We start from the raw sequence: 17,211 nt of genomic DNA, 5'->3' as shown, positions 1-17,211 counted from the left end.
GTATGAAGCTATAGTGTGACTTGGTTACCAAGAAAGCTTCTATAATCTTTGGCTACATTAAAAGGAACATAAGATTTAGGCTTAGGAAAGTGGCAGTCTGACTACCCTCTACTATGATCAGAGCACACCTGAAGTTGAATTCTAGGTGCTAGAGTTTGGAAGAGTAAAAACATAATGGAGACGATGCAGAGGATCATAAAAAAGAATGACATGCAAAAGTAATTAGACTCCTTCTACATGGTCCTATGGAATAGAAATAAGAACAATATGAGAAATGTTGAAGAGGGGCAGACATAGACTTGATGTAAAGAAAAATGATCCCATCTTTTGAGCCATCCCCATATGCAATGTTCTATTCCAAGCTGCAATGGGTTTCCCCTTGCCAGAGGGCTTCAAGAAGCTGGATGCTTACTTAAAGAAAAGACTTCTGTTCAGGTATAGATTGAACTAGATGCCTCTAAACTTCCTTCCAACTCTAAGATTTGGGATTCTTTGTTTCCTTTCTATCAAGATACATGATATCAATAAAGAAGAGGGAAAATACACTATTGCTCTTAAATAACAGCTATGAAAGAAACAGCCATGGCTTTAAAGCCTCTGGAGGGATTATTCATATCAATCAGGGATCTGGGCTAATGGGTTCCTTCATTAGTTTAGATAATTATAGTTTCAGGATTATAATCATTTTTTAAAACTTGCTCAGTCATAATATGATATTACCCTCATTATTTTATTTCTGCATGAATTTTTTCTGTCATTTACAACAATATATAAATAAGGTATATGAGAATAAATTAAAGATAAGAGAGTGAAGGCACTTGAACCAAGAGAAGTCAAAAGGGCTTTTTGTAGAAGAAGTGATTTTAGTTGGGATTTGATAGAAGCCAGGGCATGGAGGGAGATAGGAGAAAAAGATTCCAGATGGAAATTTAAGGCTAAGGGTATAGCTAGTGAAAATAGTCAGGAGATAGAGTATTGTGTGTGAGGAATAAGGAGAACAGTGATGGACTTGGCTCTTTTCAATAATACAGTGATTCAAGGGGATTACAATAGTCTTATGGTAGAAATGCCGGTTGCATCCTAAGAGAAAATTATGGAAATTGAATGTGAATAGAAGAATAGTATTTTCACCTTTTTGTTTTTTTTCTTCTTGTTTTCCCCCTTTTGATCTGAGCTTTCTTATACAACATGACAAATATGGAAATATGAACAATTTATATTCAACCTGTATCCAATTACATGCTGTTTTGGGGCAGGGGGTCACAGGAGGGAGGGAGAAAATTTAGAACTGAAAGTTTTACAAAATGAATGTTGAAAACTATCTTTACATGTATTTAGAAAAATAAAACACTATTTAAAAAAAGGAGGACAGTGGGCAGAGTATGTGGTGGTGGTGACTAAGTGTATAAGAAAATTAGAAATAGGAATTCATTTTGTTCTGTAATTTCTTTCAATATTTCTTGTTAATGATATTATTAATATGAAAATGTCTATGCACTGATGTGAGATTTTTTTTATTTAGGTAATTAGGGTTAAGTGACTTGCCCAGGGTTACACAGCTAGCATTGAGAGATTTAATAAAAACCTAGAACCTCATAGGAACGCATTGAAAACTGGAAAGGACCTCAGATATCTGCTAGTCTACTTCCATCATTTTTATAGATGAAGAAACATGGCAAATGTCTTGTCCAAGATCAAATAGGTCCTAATGACAGAGATGAGATTTTAAAAGAGGACCCCTGGCTGCAAAGCTGGTCCTCTCTCCATTAAAAAACATTTTTTCTTAATGACACCAAGAAGATATAGGACCTAGTAGTCTTTGGGATCTATCACTTTAAAAAAAAAGTAGTCTATTGACTGAAAAAGTTCAGCAACAATTCAACTAAAAGACTCCCTTCCACCCCGATTTTTTAAGGAACTATCAGAAGAATCCTCTCCTCGGTTCCTAGGATACAAGTTTTGGAAGTGTGGGTTAAGTCCCAGGTGTTCCAAATTCTTCCAGTGTGATATTGAACAAATCCCTTAATCTCTCTAACTTCAACTTCCTTATCAGCAAAAACAAGTTCTTTTAGCTCTAAATGTGTGATCCAATAGACTGTAAATTGCAGCAATATTTTGTTCCACAGAGGATGTTTTAGAAAGCTATGGCACTTTGTTGTTGTGTTTCAATCCTTTTTGAAGCTTCAAGACCCATTTGGGGTTTTCCTGGCAAAAATACTAGAGTGGTTTGCTATTTCCTTCTCCAGCTCATTTTACAGATGAGGAAACTGAGGCAAAGAAGATCAAATGATTTGGTCAGGGTCACACATCTAATAGGTTTCTGAGGTCAGATTTGAACTCAGTTTTTCTTCACTCAAAGCCTGATGCTCCAGCCGCTGTACCTCTAAGCTATTCTTCTACTCTGCTCATTAACAGAGGTCCTAAATAGAGAGAGATGGGAAGCAGAATGAGTTAATGGTAAGAACACTAGACTTATAATCAGTGACCTAAACTTAAACTGAAATGTTTTGATACACTAGACTTGTGAGTATGGACAATTCACTTAGCTGCTCTGTATGTGCCCTACTTCCCTTATTGGTAAAATGAGGATAATAATATTTTCACTACCTATTTTATTTGATGGCTGTGATTAAAAGATTTTTGAAATGAGAAGGGCAACAATAATAGTATAGCTAAAATTTCAATATCATTTTAAAGTTTGGAAAATTTTTTCATTTTAGTTACACTATTATTGTTGTTATTCTTATTTCAAAATCTTTCAAACTTTATAATTGATGAAATTAAATTAGAAATGATCCAGACATAAGTTGCTTTCTTTCTATTGCTATTGTATGTTTAATATTCAGAGATCTGTTCAACAAATAAATAAAACATATATTGAATTGAATAACAGTTTGGGATGTAGATTAATCGTCCATGTAGTAATTGAAAGTGTCTCTAGCTCATATCTCTCCACACTCTGCCATCCCATTCCCTTTCCATTGTCTTGCTACACTGCCACCATGGTGCACATCATTGTTCTGACAGATGTTCCCAAAGCATTAATAATGCAGAGAAGTGAGAAAAATGTCAGGTTCTTATTAGGTCACATTGTAAAGAAATTTCTAATTTTTAGCTAATGAAGAAACAGAATTGCTCTAGTAAATTTGAGATTATTAATGATCAGGAAAAATTGTTGTGAATCTAATGGGCAGATAAACATGTCTGTTGCAATCAGCCCCAGATTTAATGTTTTATTCAATCATTTGGAAGTATGGCAGAATAATCTGCTACACTTCCATCAGGGTCTTTATAGATGACTCTCCCTCATCTTTTCTACCATTCCCCAGCACTTGATCTTAAAGGGTCATTTGTCCTGAAATCAATACATTCAAAGTACCTTCCTCTTGGCCTGCCATCTTAGGTAGTTGACTCTTAGTCCTCTGGACTTGTTGTGTAGGAGTGAAAATGTAAGCTAAGTCCACATGGTAATATTGCTCTTACCATAAATGGATACCTCATTTCTGCAATGATGACGTCAATTCTAAGATTAGAGCATCAAGGGTTCCATCAATGCTACCTGGACCCTTTCTTTCTAATCCTTTGTAACCAAAAACAAACTTGAAAAATACACAGGTGGTCACTGAATCTATGTTTGCTGAATGAATGGTTCTCATGATACATTTAAAAATATATTGTATAATGCATTCCTTACTTAAAATTGACAGGTCTTTCTTCCAATTAATCCATATAGTAAGTGTATACCATCAATAGATAATCATATCTCCGTTCATGGAAACAACGCCTAATAGATGATTAAGAAAGACAATTCTAGAGACAACTTAATATAGTTAATCAGCAAACTTTATTATGTGCTTGCTATGTGGGAAGTTCTGTGCTACATGCCAGGATTCAAAAAAAGAGTAAAAGCATAGTCCCAACCTTCAAGGAACTCAAATTCTAATGAAGAAGACAACATGCAAACAACCTCATATCAAGTATGATGTACATAATGGAAATGACAGTCACTTTGTTAGCATTCAAAGAATCTGGGGCTTTAGAATTAACTCTATTACCATAAGTCTGAGTGGCTCTGGACAAAGTAAGAAAAGAAAATTAAATCTTAAGGTCCCTACAAATTAAACCATTCCATGCTTCCATGATATGTTTAGACTACTGCTTAATGTCATTTCTTAAGCTAACTGCTATCCAGTTTACTAATAGGATGAAAATTACTATATTTTGTCATTTTCATTAATTCAACAAATACTTGAATTCTTGTGTTAAAGAACTACTGTACTATGTACTAAATTTAGATAGAAAGTGTAGATAAGACAGTACTCCTTTCATAGAATTTATAGATTAGTTGAGGAAGAAAATACAAAATTAATACACAGAAAACAATATCATATAAATTACAACATAGGCATATTGGTGAAGTACAAAAGCTAAAAGTGAGGTATTTTGTTATGAATGGGAGTGAGAAAGCACCACTATAACTAACCTTAAAAATACATAACATAGATTAAAGATCTTGGATTTGGTGTGGACTTCATTTAAATAAGTTAGGCTTTCTACTTGTGTGACCCTAGGCAAAATATTGACCTTCCCTGAGCCTCATTTTGGGATTAAATAAGATATTCTCTAAAGTCTCTTTCAGTTTCAAAGTCTGTGCTTTTATGTATAAGTCTGCAGGTTGGCATTGAGGTGTTCATTAAAAGACAATTAGGAACCTATTTAGTAAAGAGGAAAAGAATGGGCATCTCAGGATAAGCCACATTAGATGCATGCAAATCTTACCATTTAAAATTCCTTTTTCATCCCCTTGGTCCAAGGCCAAGGACACAGTGGGAAGGCGAAGGTAGTTTTGTGAAGATCAAATACTCCAGAATATATTTAATTTGTCACTTACTGTCCATTCTTGTTAGATGTTTTATGTTGGTATTGCTCATTTTGCAATCTGGATAGATTCCAAAGTAGTGCATTGAATATATTTCCCTAATATTGAATGGGAATAAAAGGTTGTTAAATCAAAAATTGAAGTCACCCAAGCAACCTAAGAAATTTTCAATCCCAATTCAAATCTTTAAGGTAAACATTAAGGAGAAACACACAACTTGAATCAATGTTGTTAACAAGGCTGACAAAGTCATTACCACAGGTAAAATACCGCTTTAAATTGCTGGAGTCTTCGTTTTTTGACCTTTCTTTAAAAGTTATAAAAGCTGAGCTTGAGGGAGAACTCAGTTGGGAAACGAGGATGGGTGTGTTAGAGATCTTGAAGGTGCCAAAGATGATGATTGATCTGATGAGCATAGAAATAGCTTAACTTAATGAATAAAGTACAGGGTTCAAAGTTAAATTTGAGCTCTGGTTCAAATCCTTGGGTTCAAATTTGCTAACTATTTGGCCATGAGGAAATTGTTAAATGGCTCTGATTCTTAATTTTATTATCTGTAAAATGGAGATAATTTCTGTAGTTAAAGACCTCATTAGGTCATTTGGAAACTGAAATGAGGTTTGTATCTAAAATATTTACCCAGCTTTAAAGTACTACATAAATTTTGGGAATCATGTTCTCCTCACATCCTAGGAAGGAGTGCTGCTTGTACTGAGACTATATTGGGAATCAATGGGTTGTGAAAAAGGAACTTAAAGGTCTTTTGGTTTGCATACTCCTGACACACTAGACAGAAGTAGGGGGTGGAAAGGAAAAGTGAACTGCCATAGCTAATTTTCAGTCTCATAGATTCTGACATAAATATGCTTAAGGGGACAAGGAAGGATTAAAGGATGAATAACTGAATGAATACATGTGGGAATTGCTTAATATTTATTATGTGTCAGATATTTTTGTTGATATTGGGGATTAAAATTAGAGAAATAAAAAAAAATTCCCTGACTTCAAGAAGCTTACATTCTAGTAAATGGAAAAAAAAAATAAAAAAATATATATATATGCATGTGCGTGTGTTTCTTCTCTCCTTTCCTCCATTCACCATGTTGTTGTTGTTTGCCCTTTGTTCTCAAAAAGGACGGTGACATCACATGACATGCAAGTGAATTGGATTGAAGTGAGGGAGGGCTATGCAAAGTTATCAGTCTCACTTTCTCTTCCAGAGCCATTGGGGTAAAAAATGAGGGATAGAGTAGCCTCTAACCACGTGAAAAAAGATCCTCAGAATTTCTGCTCCAAATAGATACAATTGTTATTTATGTTCCCTCTGAGCCAACTAGGGTCCAAAGAGTGATCAACTGGACTAGAACCTATTGTTGGCCAATCAATGAGAGCTAGAGTGATTTAGGTTTAAGGCATGATCTTAGCTCATAAACTCAAGATATCTTGCTAGAGGTTTCAGCAATCAAAATTAATATTGCTTTGGGTGGAGCACCTACAGTTAAGGAATAGAGGGAAAGGAAGGAAAAGTAGGAGAAGAAACAAGAGAAAAATAAGAAAAGGGAAAAGAAAAATTATTGCTTGTCCTTTTTTTCTCAAAGAAGATCATGACATTAGGGAGGAGATGATAATATTCAAGTGAATTGTATTTAGGTAAAAAAAATGGCTATTTAAAAATCTCACTTTTTCCTCCAGAACCATATGGGACAAATATCAAGATGTAGATCAGAATGATTGGAGATGGTTCTTTTATTCACTATATTGGTGAATTGGAGGCCATCCAAATCAACCTTCACTTGAAAATCCCCTTTAAATTTTACCCTACAGGTATCATCCACAATAAAATTCACATTTCTGTACAATTTAAAGTTTTGCAAAGTGCTTTCCTCATAGCAACACTGAAATGCACATGTTGCAAAGAATGTATTATTTCTATTTAACTGATGAAGTAACAGGTTCAGAAAGTGATTAAGTACATTCATACTGCCAGTAATTACAAGGTAACCTTCCTGAACCTCCCCCAGTGTTCACATCATGCCCCTGGTGGACCCAGAGATATTTTCATGTCTAACTCTCATCCCCTCATCTTTTTCTTCTGCTATTTTCTCTGACCCCCTAACTCCAGGTCACATGCTCTAAATACAGGACAAATGATATGTCAGCATCCAGTTTCCTGCTGCCTTCCTCTACTAATAGGAAGTCATGTCTGTGATAAGGGGGGAGAGGGAGAGAAATTGGAATATGAACCCAGGCTATTCCTGAAGGTATATATAGGTTGTACAGTGAACAGAGTGCCTAGAGTCAGGAGGATTCATTTTTCTAAGTTCAAATCTGTTCTTAATAGCTTAATAGCTATGTGAACTTGGGTAAGTCACTTAACCCTGTTTGCCTCAGTTTCCTCATGTGTAAAATAAACTGTAGAAGTGAATGGCAAACCATTCCAATATTTTTATCAAGAAAATCCTAAAACAGGCTCATGAGGAGTTGGCCACAACTAAAATGACTGAATAACAACAACAACAATGTTCCCTACAAACAAATTTGTTGTTTTTGGTTCCTGAGTTTGTTTTGGACCAATATATTTTCCTTCTCCAGCAGAATGAAAAACAACATGATTAATAAAACTTTTCAATTGGAAATCAGGATGAAAAGCACCCTTGATGAAAAAGGGGATCTCATATCTGGATTTTCTCCTTGCTCTGTTGCCAACAATTCATGACTTGATTTCACTTCTTTTCCATGGAATTGTTTCTTCTTATGTAAAATAATTGGGCTGAATTCTAAGATCCCTTTTATAGCATTAATATGTTTTTTTTTCAATCATTCTAAAGGAATGATTAGGAAACAAGACCTAATTAGTTGGCTTATAGAATTACCAGAAAAAAATCTAATTTTTAAAGTCAATATTTGGCAGTAATTCAGATACTTGTGGTTCTTGTCTACAGTGTTGGGTTTAGAAAGGCCAAGGTAGATGCCAAACTAAGGTCCAAGTGATTCGGGTAGCACAGTTTCTTATTCTGGGCACAGTTTCTTTGCTAATTTTGTTCATCGGTTCAAAGGTAGAAATGAACTCTTTGAGGATTTTCTGATTTCCAATTCCCCCAACCTCACATTTTTAAATAGTCTAGTCGTTCTTTCAGTGTTTTGTTCTCTTTGACATTACTTCGGATATATTTATTATTTACCTGCATACACACATGTTGAATTCTCCCTCTCTATATCCCTTCCCCTCACTCCAGTCTCTTCCACACCCAAAAGTACCTTAAGGCTAGGAATTGTTTCATTTTATCTCAATATCCCAGTACTTAGGTTAGTGTCTTACTCATTAAGAATCATTAGTATTGTTTTAAATTTAATTGAGCATTCTCACATAAGCATTTATCTCTTTTTATTGGATAGAAGTATAATCCTGCTAGGACATATATTGTTTTCTTCTTTCAGGTGAAAAAAAGAAAGCTAGAAAGGAAAAGGGACATATCAAAGCTATTCCTTCTTTCAATGAAAAGCTTAGGGAAGGTCATGTAGTCTTATTAACTTAGCTCTGCTTCCTCTACAAGAGTAGAAACTTCCCTTTCTCCACTCTAGTCATTAAAAATATCCATGAAAAAAAATACTGAAATCACTTAGGTTTCAATGCTTTAGGGGATGTCATATCTTCTTGATACATGAATGAACCCTGTGCTTTCTGGTTTTTACCCTTTAAATATTTTATTCTTTCTCATTTTCTTTAATAATGCTACTTGGAATTATTCAGTGACCAGGGCTCTAAAAACATTCACTATTATGATTCATTAATTTCCTTCCCTGTTTCTGATATTCCTGTGTGCTTCAGGGATAAAGAACACATTGAATTATGTGCAGTTTTAAAACTGCTACCCTGTATAATTACTAATGTAAGAAGCAATACAAAATAAACATATAGAATTCTAGACTTAGAAGCAGAAAGATCTGGATTCAAATCCTCACCGTGCCATTATTAGTTGTCTAAATAACATTTAATTCTTTCAGGTCTCAGGAAACTCTCTAAGACATTTTTCTTATTATACTTTATACCCTTCACATTCACTGTGATCCCATTGTTATTCCTTACACAAGATACTACATTTTTTTTTAACTTTCTCTTTCCCTGCCTGAAATTCTCTTCCTTCCTTATTTCTATTTGGCTTCCCTGTTTTTCTTTGAGTCTCAGTTAAAATTCCACACATTCCCAGTCATGCTTAATATTCATACCTCCTCTCTAAGATTATATATCCTCCAATTTATCTTGCATATGTCACATCTGTGCATAATTATTTGTATATTGTCTTACTCATTAGACTATGAGATTCTTGAGATCAGACTTTAATTTTTTTCTGTTGTTTCTCTAGTGCTTAGAATAGTACCTGATACAAAACAGTAGATTCATTCTCTCTCTCTCTCTCTCTCTCTCTCTCTCTCTCTCTCTCTCTCTCTCTCTCTCTCTCTCTCTCTCTCTCTCTCTCTCTCTCTCTCTCTTTCTCCATCCCTCCTTTCCTCCTTCCCACCTCTCCTTCCCTCCTTCTCTCATCCATCTCTCTATCATCTATCTCCCTAGTTATCTTCTATCTATCTATTGATGTATCTATCATTTATCTTTTTTTATCCTTGTTGGCTTGATAACTTGTACTACAACATTCTACCTACCTGGTGGACCTGGGGAGTCAGAAAGTAAATGTGGGGCTGAGGGCAAGAGGAGGTCCCACCCTGGAGGTGGGGAAGAAGAGAGTTAAGGGAGTTGGAGTTAGAGAAAAGAGTCCTGGCTTGCTGCCAATTTCTGGCTTTTGGGCCACACATTGGGTAGTCCTGGTGCAAGCTGTTTGCTTTGAGGCTGAATACATCCATTTTGCATCTCACAGCTTGTGCTAATTCAGAGGAGCTAATGGAAAAGTTGCAGGTTCCCTCCCCTCCAACTTCTTAACTTTAGATGATAATGTGAAAAAATCATTTCTCTGGGATCGGCTGCAGGCTTCCTGCAGGTGCAGGCCTCCCCCGCCCCCTCCCCTCCCACTCCAATGGCAGACTTTTTATCTGCTTACAAGAGTTACTTCCTGGCTTCCAATGATTGCCAGACTCTTAGTAACATCTGGATCACCTCTTCCATCCTCATAGATCTCCTCTCAATCTCCCGACTGTAGGTCTTGATGTGTTTTGTTCCTACAGCCCATTACCATCTGCCACTCTGACGACACTTCATTAGGGAGCTTATTTAAGCAATTTTAGAGAAGAATAAGTGTATTCGTACACTCAGCCTTGGGCTGTCACCATATCTGCTGACACCATGGGAACACAACCTTCAAACACACACAGCCCAGCCTCTGTCATCATACCTTATTGCTAATTCTGTGAAAGAAGGAAAAGCAAGTTGAGAGCAAACACAAACTAACTTCCTGTCAGTAAGTGGATCAGAGAATTAAGAATCCTAGATTTAGGTCTAGAAGGGAGGTTAAAGGCCATCTAGTCCATTTTTACAGGTGAGGGAAATGAATCAGGATAAGTGACTTGTTTAGATCACACAACTAATAAGTATTTGACACAGGATAGGAACTCAGGTCTTCCTGGAGATGAAACTCAAAATTTCTGAGTGAGAAGGGATCTCTCTCATGAGTCATGCAACTAGACCCAGAGAGGAATGCCTTCCCTAGTATTTCTGGCAAGTGATTATTCTATCTCTGCTTGAAAATACCAATGTGCTAGAACTCACTATTCCTAGCAATAGTTCATTCTACTTTTAGGCAACTTCTTGATTGTCTATCTATAGTGTGAAGAAGCTGATTTACAGGTCTCTTTATCTAATGTTCTTATTTTATAATTAAGAAAAATGGAGTGTAGACATGCAAAATAGTGAGATAGCAATTGAGCAAAGACTCAAAATTGTAGTCCTAATTCTTAACTTGATGTTGTTTCTTTCAGGGTTGCCCTTTGATGTGTAAATGATTAAATAATTTCACCTTGATAAAAGTTTTATGGTGACTAAAGAAAGGAACATATAATTTGGTTTGTCTTAGACCTTCCCAGTACAATAAGAGCTACTCAACCTGTAATTGCATTGATATAATATTAATAAGAGAAGTGGATAGAATTTATAAACAATCACAAAGTGCCAGACACTATATTAAATCCTTTTGAAATATTCTCTCATTTGATCCTCATAACAATCTTAGATAGGTGCTATTATTAAAATTATTATTATTATTAAAATGGGGATATCATTTTACAAATAAGGAAGCTGAGGCAAATGAGTTAACCGTCTTGCCAGTTAGGAAGTACCTGAGACTGGAATTAAATTCTTTCTGATTCCAGATCCATATATCAATCCATTACACCACCTAACTCCCTGGTAGAGGGAACTTCTAGATGAAGAAACTCTCTCTATGAATTCAGATTGTCATTTCTCTGAAACTTATAGTCTAGGAGATTTTCCGGGAGCACAGAGAAACTAATTGACTTCCCAGAGTCATATTATCAGCATGCAACTCAAACTAGATTTGACCCTAGATCCATCTGACTTGGGACCAACACTCTCCTTTATTTAAAAAAATCGCCAAATGAATAATTTTGACTATATTAAGTCAAAAAAGGTTTTGCACAAACAAAACCAATGCAGCCAAGATTGAAGAAAAGCAGAAAACTGGGGGAAAATCTTTACCTGCAACACTAATAAAAGCCTCATTTCTAAAGTATATAAAGAATTGACTCAAATCTTCAAGAAAAGAAGCCATTCTCTTTTGGACAAATAGGAGAGGTCAAAGAATATGAGCAGACAATCCTCAGACAAAAAAAAAAATTCTAGTCATGTGAAAAAAATGCTCTAAATTACTGTTGATTAGATAAATGCAAATCAAGACAACCCTGAGGTACCATCTCATGTCCCTCATATTGGTCAAGATAACAGGAAAAGATAATGATAAATGTGGGGAAATAGGACATTAATGCATTGTTGGTGAAGTTGTGAACTGATCCAACCATTCCAGAGAGCAATGTAGAACTAAGTTCAAAGAGCTACCAAACTTTGCATCTTAGGACCAAGTCTCTATTCATTATGGCATGCTATCTCCTGTACATACCTTAGCCCCCAAATAAACTTGATTTTTACTATTTGGAAAAAAATAACAACAGTGGTAATGTCTGAAAAGCAAATCCTAATTTATCTAACTACCTAATGCTTTTTTTCTACTCAATCTCTGCTCCTAGAATTCTAAGCTCTGTCTGATGAAAAGTATCTTTTCTGCAAAGATTTATCACACACAGTGCTTCTTTATAAATCAAAATGTTATAAGAACTGTGAAAGATATTCTACTTTCTCTTCTGGATCAGATCTTAAGCCTAGTGACCTTAACACTCAGATAACATTGAGGCCTATGCTTGTATTCATTTTTTTCCCTATGGCTTTGAAGTGACTTACAGTTTTCTCAATTTATTTTGTATTATTAAGTTGGCTGGGAAGATTGCAATGATTAGTGAAAGTGTTTTCTGTTCCTCTCATTAAAAAAAAAAAATCATCTGGTGTTTTCTAACTTTTGTGGTTGTGTTGCTCAAGAGGATGTTATCATGAGCTCACTCTTTAGGTATACAGATTGGTACATGTATTTAAATTGAAATGAATGGAATTTCTAAAATCACTTTACTACTAGGTGATGAGTAAACTAAAGTAGAACTATTTTGTCCCTCTTTTTATCCTTTTATCCCCCTTCTACTTTTCAGAGATCAGGTGAGCCCATCCCTTCAAAATGTGGGAAAGAACAAAGTATAAAGAAGGAAATCTGGAATTCATTTTTTAAATGTAAAAAAATCTTAAATATAAGTGGAGAAAATAAAAATATTTAATAAAAAATGCAACAGCAGAAAAAAACTACTTATTCTGTCATTCAAGGCTCCTTACATTTTGGCTCCCATTTCAGCCTCATTACTTCCCATAAGCTAGTTTATTCAGAATCCTCAATGTTTAGTTTAATTCAATTCAATAATTACTTAATATTTACTATCTAGATAGTATATAGATAAATAGATATCTAGATATTTAATATTTACTATCTAGAAGGCACTGTGAAATGCACAGCTTGGTAGAAATACAGTAAGGAATAGGATACTTTTCTTTGCTTTCCAGGAGCTGACAACCTAATGACAGAGGTAGGTCAGCACCAGAATAATGGAAATGAACAAAGTATTTATAAAACTACAGGCCTCCTTTTCCCAAGCCTTCTCTCTTCCCCACCATACATATCCTGTAGAGGGGAATCTTATAGCAAGATTAACGTGGATCCTTATCCACTAAAAATCATAGCTCACAAGGCCTCAATGATTCTTGTACCTTTTCTAGAGGTACCTGAGTACTAATGTGGAACCAGAAAGACCTGAGTTCATGTCATCTTAGACCCTTACTAACTCTGAGATTCTGGCAAGTAATTTACCCTCTATTTTCCTCATCTGTAAATGGGAATATTCATAGCATATAACTCCCAGGGTTGCTGTCAGGAACAAATGAGATAATAATTGTAGAGTGCTTAGTACCATGGCTAGCAAATAGTAAATGCTCTATAGATGATAGCTATAATAATAATAATGATAATTATAATATTATTATTTCCTAGTCAGTTATCATGCATAATACCATAATGAAAAAAACAATAATAAAATATTTTCTGGACAAGCTTAGGGCATATTCTTCTACAAATCCACATATCACAGTAGGAAGATAAACATAGGGAACACATGTGGGCAGGTCAAGTGAGTGCAATGGCACCCCAGGTCTCTATTGCTACAGAGATGTCCCTATACTGCTCCCACTAGGGCTATTCCCTGTTTCACCCTGCTTTCTTTAGCTCATGGTAACTGCTCATTTTTCCTCCAGTGAAATGTGGTTGTGGAGCCCTTTTCTTCTTTCAGATTCAGTTCTAGTTCTTGGCTCTAATTCCTTGACATAGAAGAATGATCAGACTCTATTTCAACTCTTTCAGTCCTTGTGGAAAAAACCTGAAACTTTTCTTGCTAAAATCTTTTAGAAAAAGTCAAAATTCCATATATGGTCAGCCAGTGGAACAGTGAGAAAACAAATGAAAGTTCTTAACATTTTCCCCTCCCTTCCCAGAAAAAAAAAATTGATATATTTTCTGAGCCTTGACTAGAATAGGAATTTCCCTTCTAAATAAATAATATTAGCTAATAGAGGATACCTTGTTATTGCTTAAAATTCTCATCTTAAGCAATAACAAGGTATCCTCAATTAGCTAGTAGCATAAGTGTCAGATGCTTTTCTAAATTGTATTTCTTGGTCCCTTCATGTTGGGGTCCTTTCTGAAACTTCACTCTTAAAATTACTTAGAGTTCTATATTTAATGTTTGATGGCTGAGCTATCACTAGTCATCATCCATTTAGGGATTTGTTTCAATAATCTTTCTTTCAGCTGACTTCAATGAGGTCTGGTATTCTGGGTCCTTCATTTTCTCAATTTCCCAGTTTCTTTTTATTCCTTTCTATTCAAATAGGTAAAGGGGGAGGGGATACAAGAATTAAACTAAGTCTAAGAAGTCAAGTTAAATATCTCTCTCTTGAATTTACATAAAGCAATATTCTACCTCACTCTCATATGGGAAAATGATAGAGACCATAGAGAGAAAGAAGTTCATTTCAAGTTGAGGGAGTTAAAGATTTGGTGAAATGGTCACCTTTTAAAGATTAACACTAACCAAAACTGGAATGGCATAACTGGAGAGTCAATGAATTTCTTATCACTGGAAATCTTCAATCAAAGGCATAATGAATGCTTGTCAGGAAGGATATAGAGGTAATTATTTTTTGTGACCAGTTCATATTAGGATACTCTTTATTTTCCTTCCAGCTCTGAAAATCTGAAATTCTGTGAAAGCATCATAGAAAAACTAAATTTCAAAATATAGATAGAAGCAGAGATAGCAAGAGAGGGCAGTCTTTGTTTGAGAGATGTAAATAAAATGGAGGCAGGAAAAGGTTGGGAAAGTTCGGAGAAATGTATGACCCAATGTACAAAATGCTGGGCTTGAATTTAGAGACCTGAATTCTAATTCTGCCTCAGCTTCTGCCTATCTGTTTGGTTATGGGCAAGTGACTTAATCTCTCTGAACTTCAGTTTCTTCATCTGTAAAGTTCATCTTAATTCACTACTTCATAGACCCATTATAAAGGAAACCCTTTGCAAACCTTTATATATTATATATAAAGGGAAGTAGAAAAAAGATGGGAAAGTATCAGAAAAAAATTATAGCTCAGCTTCAACACAACTTTTCCACAAAGATCTAGAAAGAATACCAGAAATATTCTTGGGAAATCCAAGAGAAACAATTATAAGGAGTCATTTTTTCAGCTCAATTTAGTATAGGGAGAAAGAGACCTGTAGATAATGGGGACAGAGTTTGATGAAATGACATATAAGAACTGAAAAGGAACCAAAGCTCATCACAAGGACAAGATGAGGTTCCTGAAACAAGTCAACATTGATCAGTAGATAGGAGCAGGTATCAATTGGCAATTTTATATTCTGGGTTCACGGATATAGGGTAGATGGAAGAGGGGACTTCCATCCAGTGGTAAGGTTCTAGGTGAGGAATCAATGTTACTTCCTCTCATTCCCAGCTGTCTTCCCTCATATCTTCCATGGAAAAAGGGAAGGAATAGACTATTTGTATAGTACTTAATATAGACTAAATACTATGCTACATGGTCTATGTCTAGAATAACTGTTAGTAAATGTTCATGTCTTCCTGACTTCAGGTCTGATACTCTAGTCATGATACCACCTAACTGCCCAAAATATCATGGCAGTTTGTCCTCATCTTGGGCTCTTTTATTCTGCTTTGTTTCATGCAACCTTTTCACTTTCCCTATCAACTCCCTGTGGGCAAAGACCATGTCTTATTCTCTTTTGTATCTTTTCCCAGAAATTAGTCGATTTTTTTTTTTATCTCAAGAGCTATCTTAATTAAAGGAAGAGATATTAGACAAGCTTGTAAAGGCTGGTTTGTGGAGGGTTTGAATACCATATTTAGACAATATTCTGTGGTCATGTGGGCTTTTTTGGAGCCCCTGAAAAGTGAGGTATCATACATAGCCTTCTTTCAAGACACCTCTTTAATACACTTAGGTAACACTGTATATTTTACCTATCTGATTTGATCTTTTCCCCCCATCATACTATAAGCTCTATAAGTACTATGAATTATCTAAATGTTTGCTAGATCCAGCAAGAAACTCTTGAGTGGTGATGTCTTAGAATTAAGAACAGAAAAATCAGTGAAGTCTCCTGCCACTGTTATCATGTAAGCTCAGGAGTTGGGTCTGTAGTTGGTTTTCTAGGAGCTGTCAACATCAAGGGTGTATAGGCACTTCTGAAGTTTTTCCAGACAGTCTGTACAAGTAGGCAGACTTTTTTGATCACAAAGGAATCAAGAATAAGAACATAAAAGAGAAAAATACCCTTTCTTCCTTCTTCCTCCCCCTCCAAAAATTAATTTTATACTGTTTTAAGTTTGCATTCTGAGTTTTTCTCAAGTTTCTAGTTCGCTAGAAGTCCTATGGCTGTACTTAAAAGTTTCAAGAGCAAGAGAAAACAAAATATAATTCCTAAAACATTTCTTGCTTTAAAAAATTACATTATTCTAACTTTGCTTAAATCCTATAATTGTATATCAGTAAATGTAAAAGTAAAGTTATCAGTAAATGGGGAAAGAAGCACAAAGGTCATACTGGGCAGATGCTTTCAGGAAAGGATGGATGCATGTTGTGCTATGTTTATTCTGGAGAACAAATGTTCCTGTCATGGAGAACCTGATTTTATGTAGAAAACACTGGGGGATTCAGACAAATGAACTGAGGAAAACATGGAGATGTGTGAAGAGATAGGAAAAAGAGCTCTGTATTCAGAATAAGGAAATTAGGATTCTAGTTCAAATAAAATTAGCTGATTGTGAATAAGTTGTCTTACTGAACTGGGCCCCACTTTACTAATTTAGAAAATGGGATAGCAGGGAATAATAAATCAGCAGATGATTTCTAAGCATCCTTTCTACTCTTTCTTTGATAATTTTGTGAATTTTCTTGTCCCTCTTTCCTTTTGTATTAACCTTGTTTACCTGTGAATCCATCTATCTCAATAAAGTGAAAATTTTACTTCATTTCCCCAGAGCTAATAACTTTCCAGGTGAAAGGACCTTACAACAGTCAATTGGCATTTATATGGCCCCAGGACTTAAAGAGCAAAGAAGCAATTTTAAAATATTTTCTGCTCCATGGGTTCTGTCATAAATCCATTTTTTTTCCTTCTCCTTTACTATATCATCATTCTAAA

At 35.3% G+C, this 17,211-nt stretch overlaps 1 protein-coding gene across 21 annotated transcripts in view; it reads left to right on the top strand.

Annotated features, from left to right (window-relative positions):
- DLG2 (discs large MAGUK scaffold protein 2) overlaps window positions 1-17,211 on the top strand; it is a 2,604,243-nt gene that overhangs the window by 1,168,009 nt on the left and 1,419,023 nt on the right. The window lies entirely within an intron of this gene.

The sequence above is a fragment of the Sminthopsis crassicaudata genome, chromosome 3, assembly GCF_048593235.1.
Source record: "Sminthopsis crassicaudata isolate SCR6 chromosome 3, ASM4859323v1, whole genome shotgun sequence".
In the NCBI taxonomy this organism is placed as follows: domain Eukaryota; kingdom Metazoa; phylum Chordata; class Mammalia; order Dasyuromorphia; family Dasyuridae; genus Sminthopsis; species Sminthopsis crassicaudata.
Note: the sequence above shows the minus strand (reverse complement) of the source record. Positions and strands in the feature narration are given on the sequence as shown.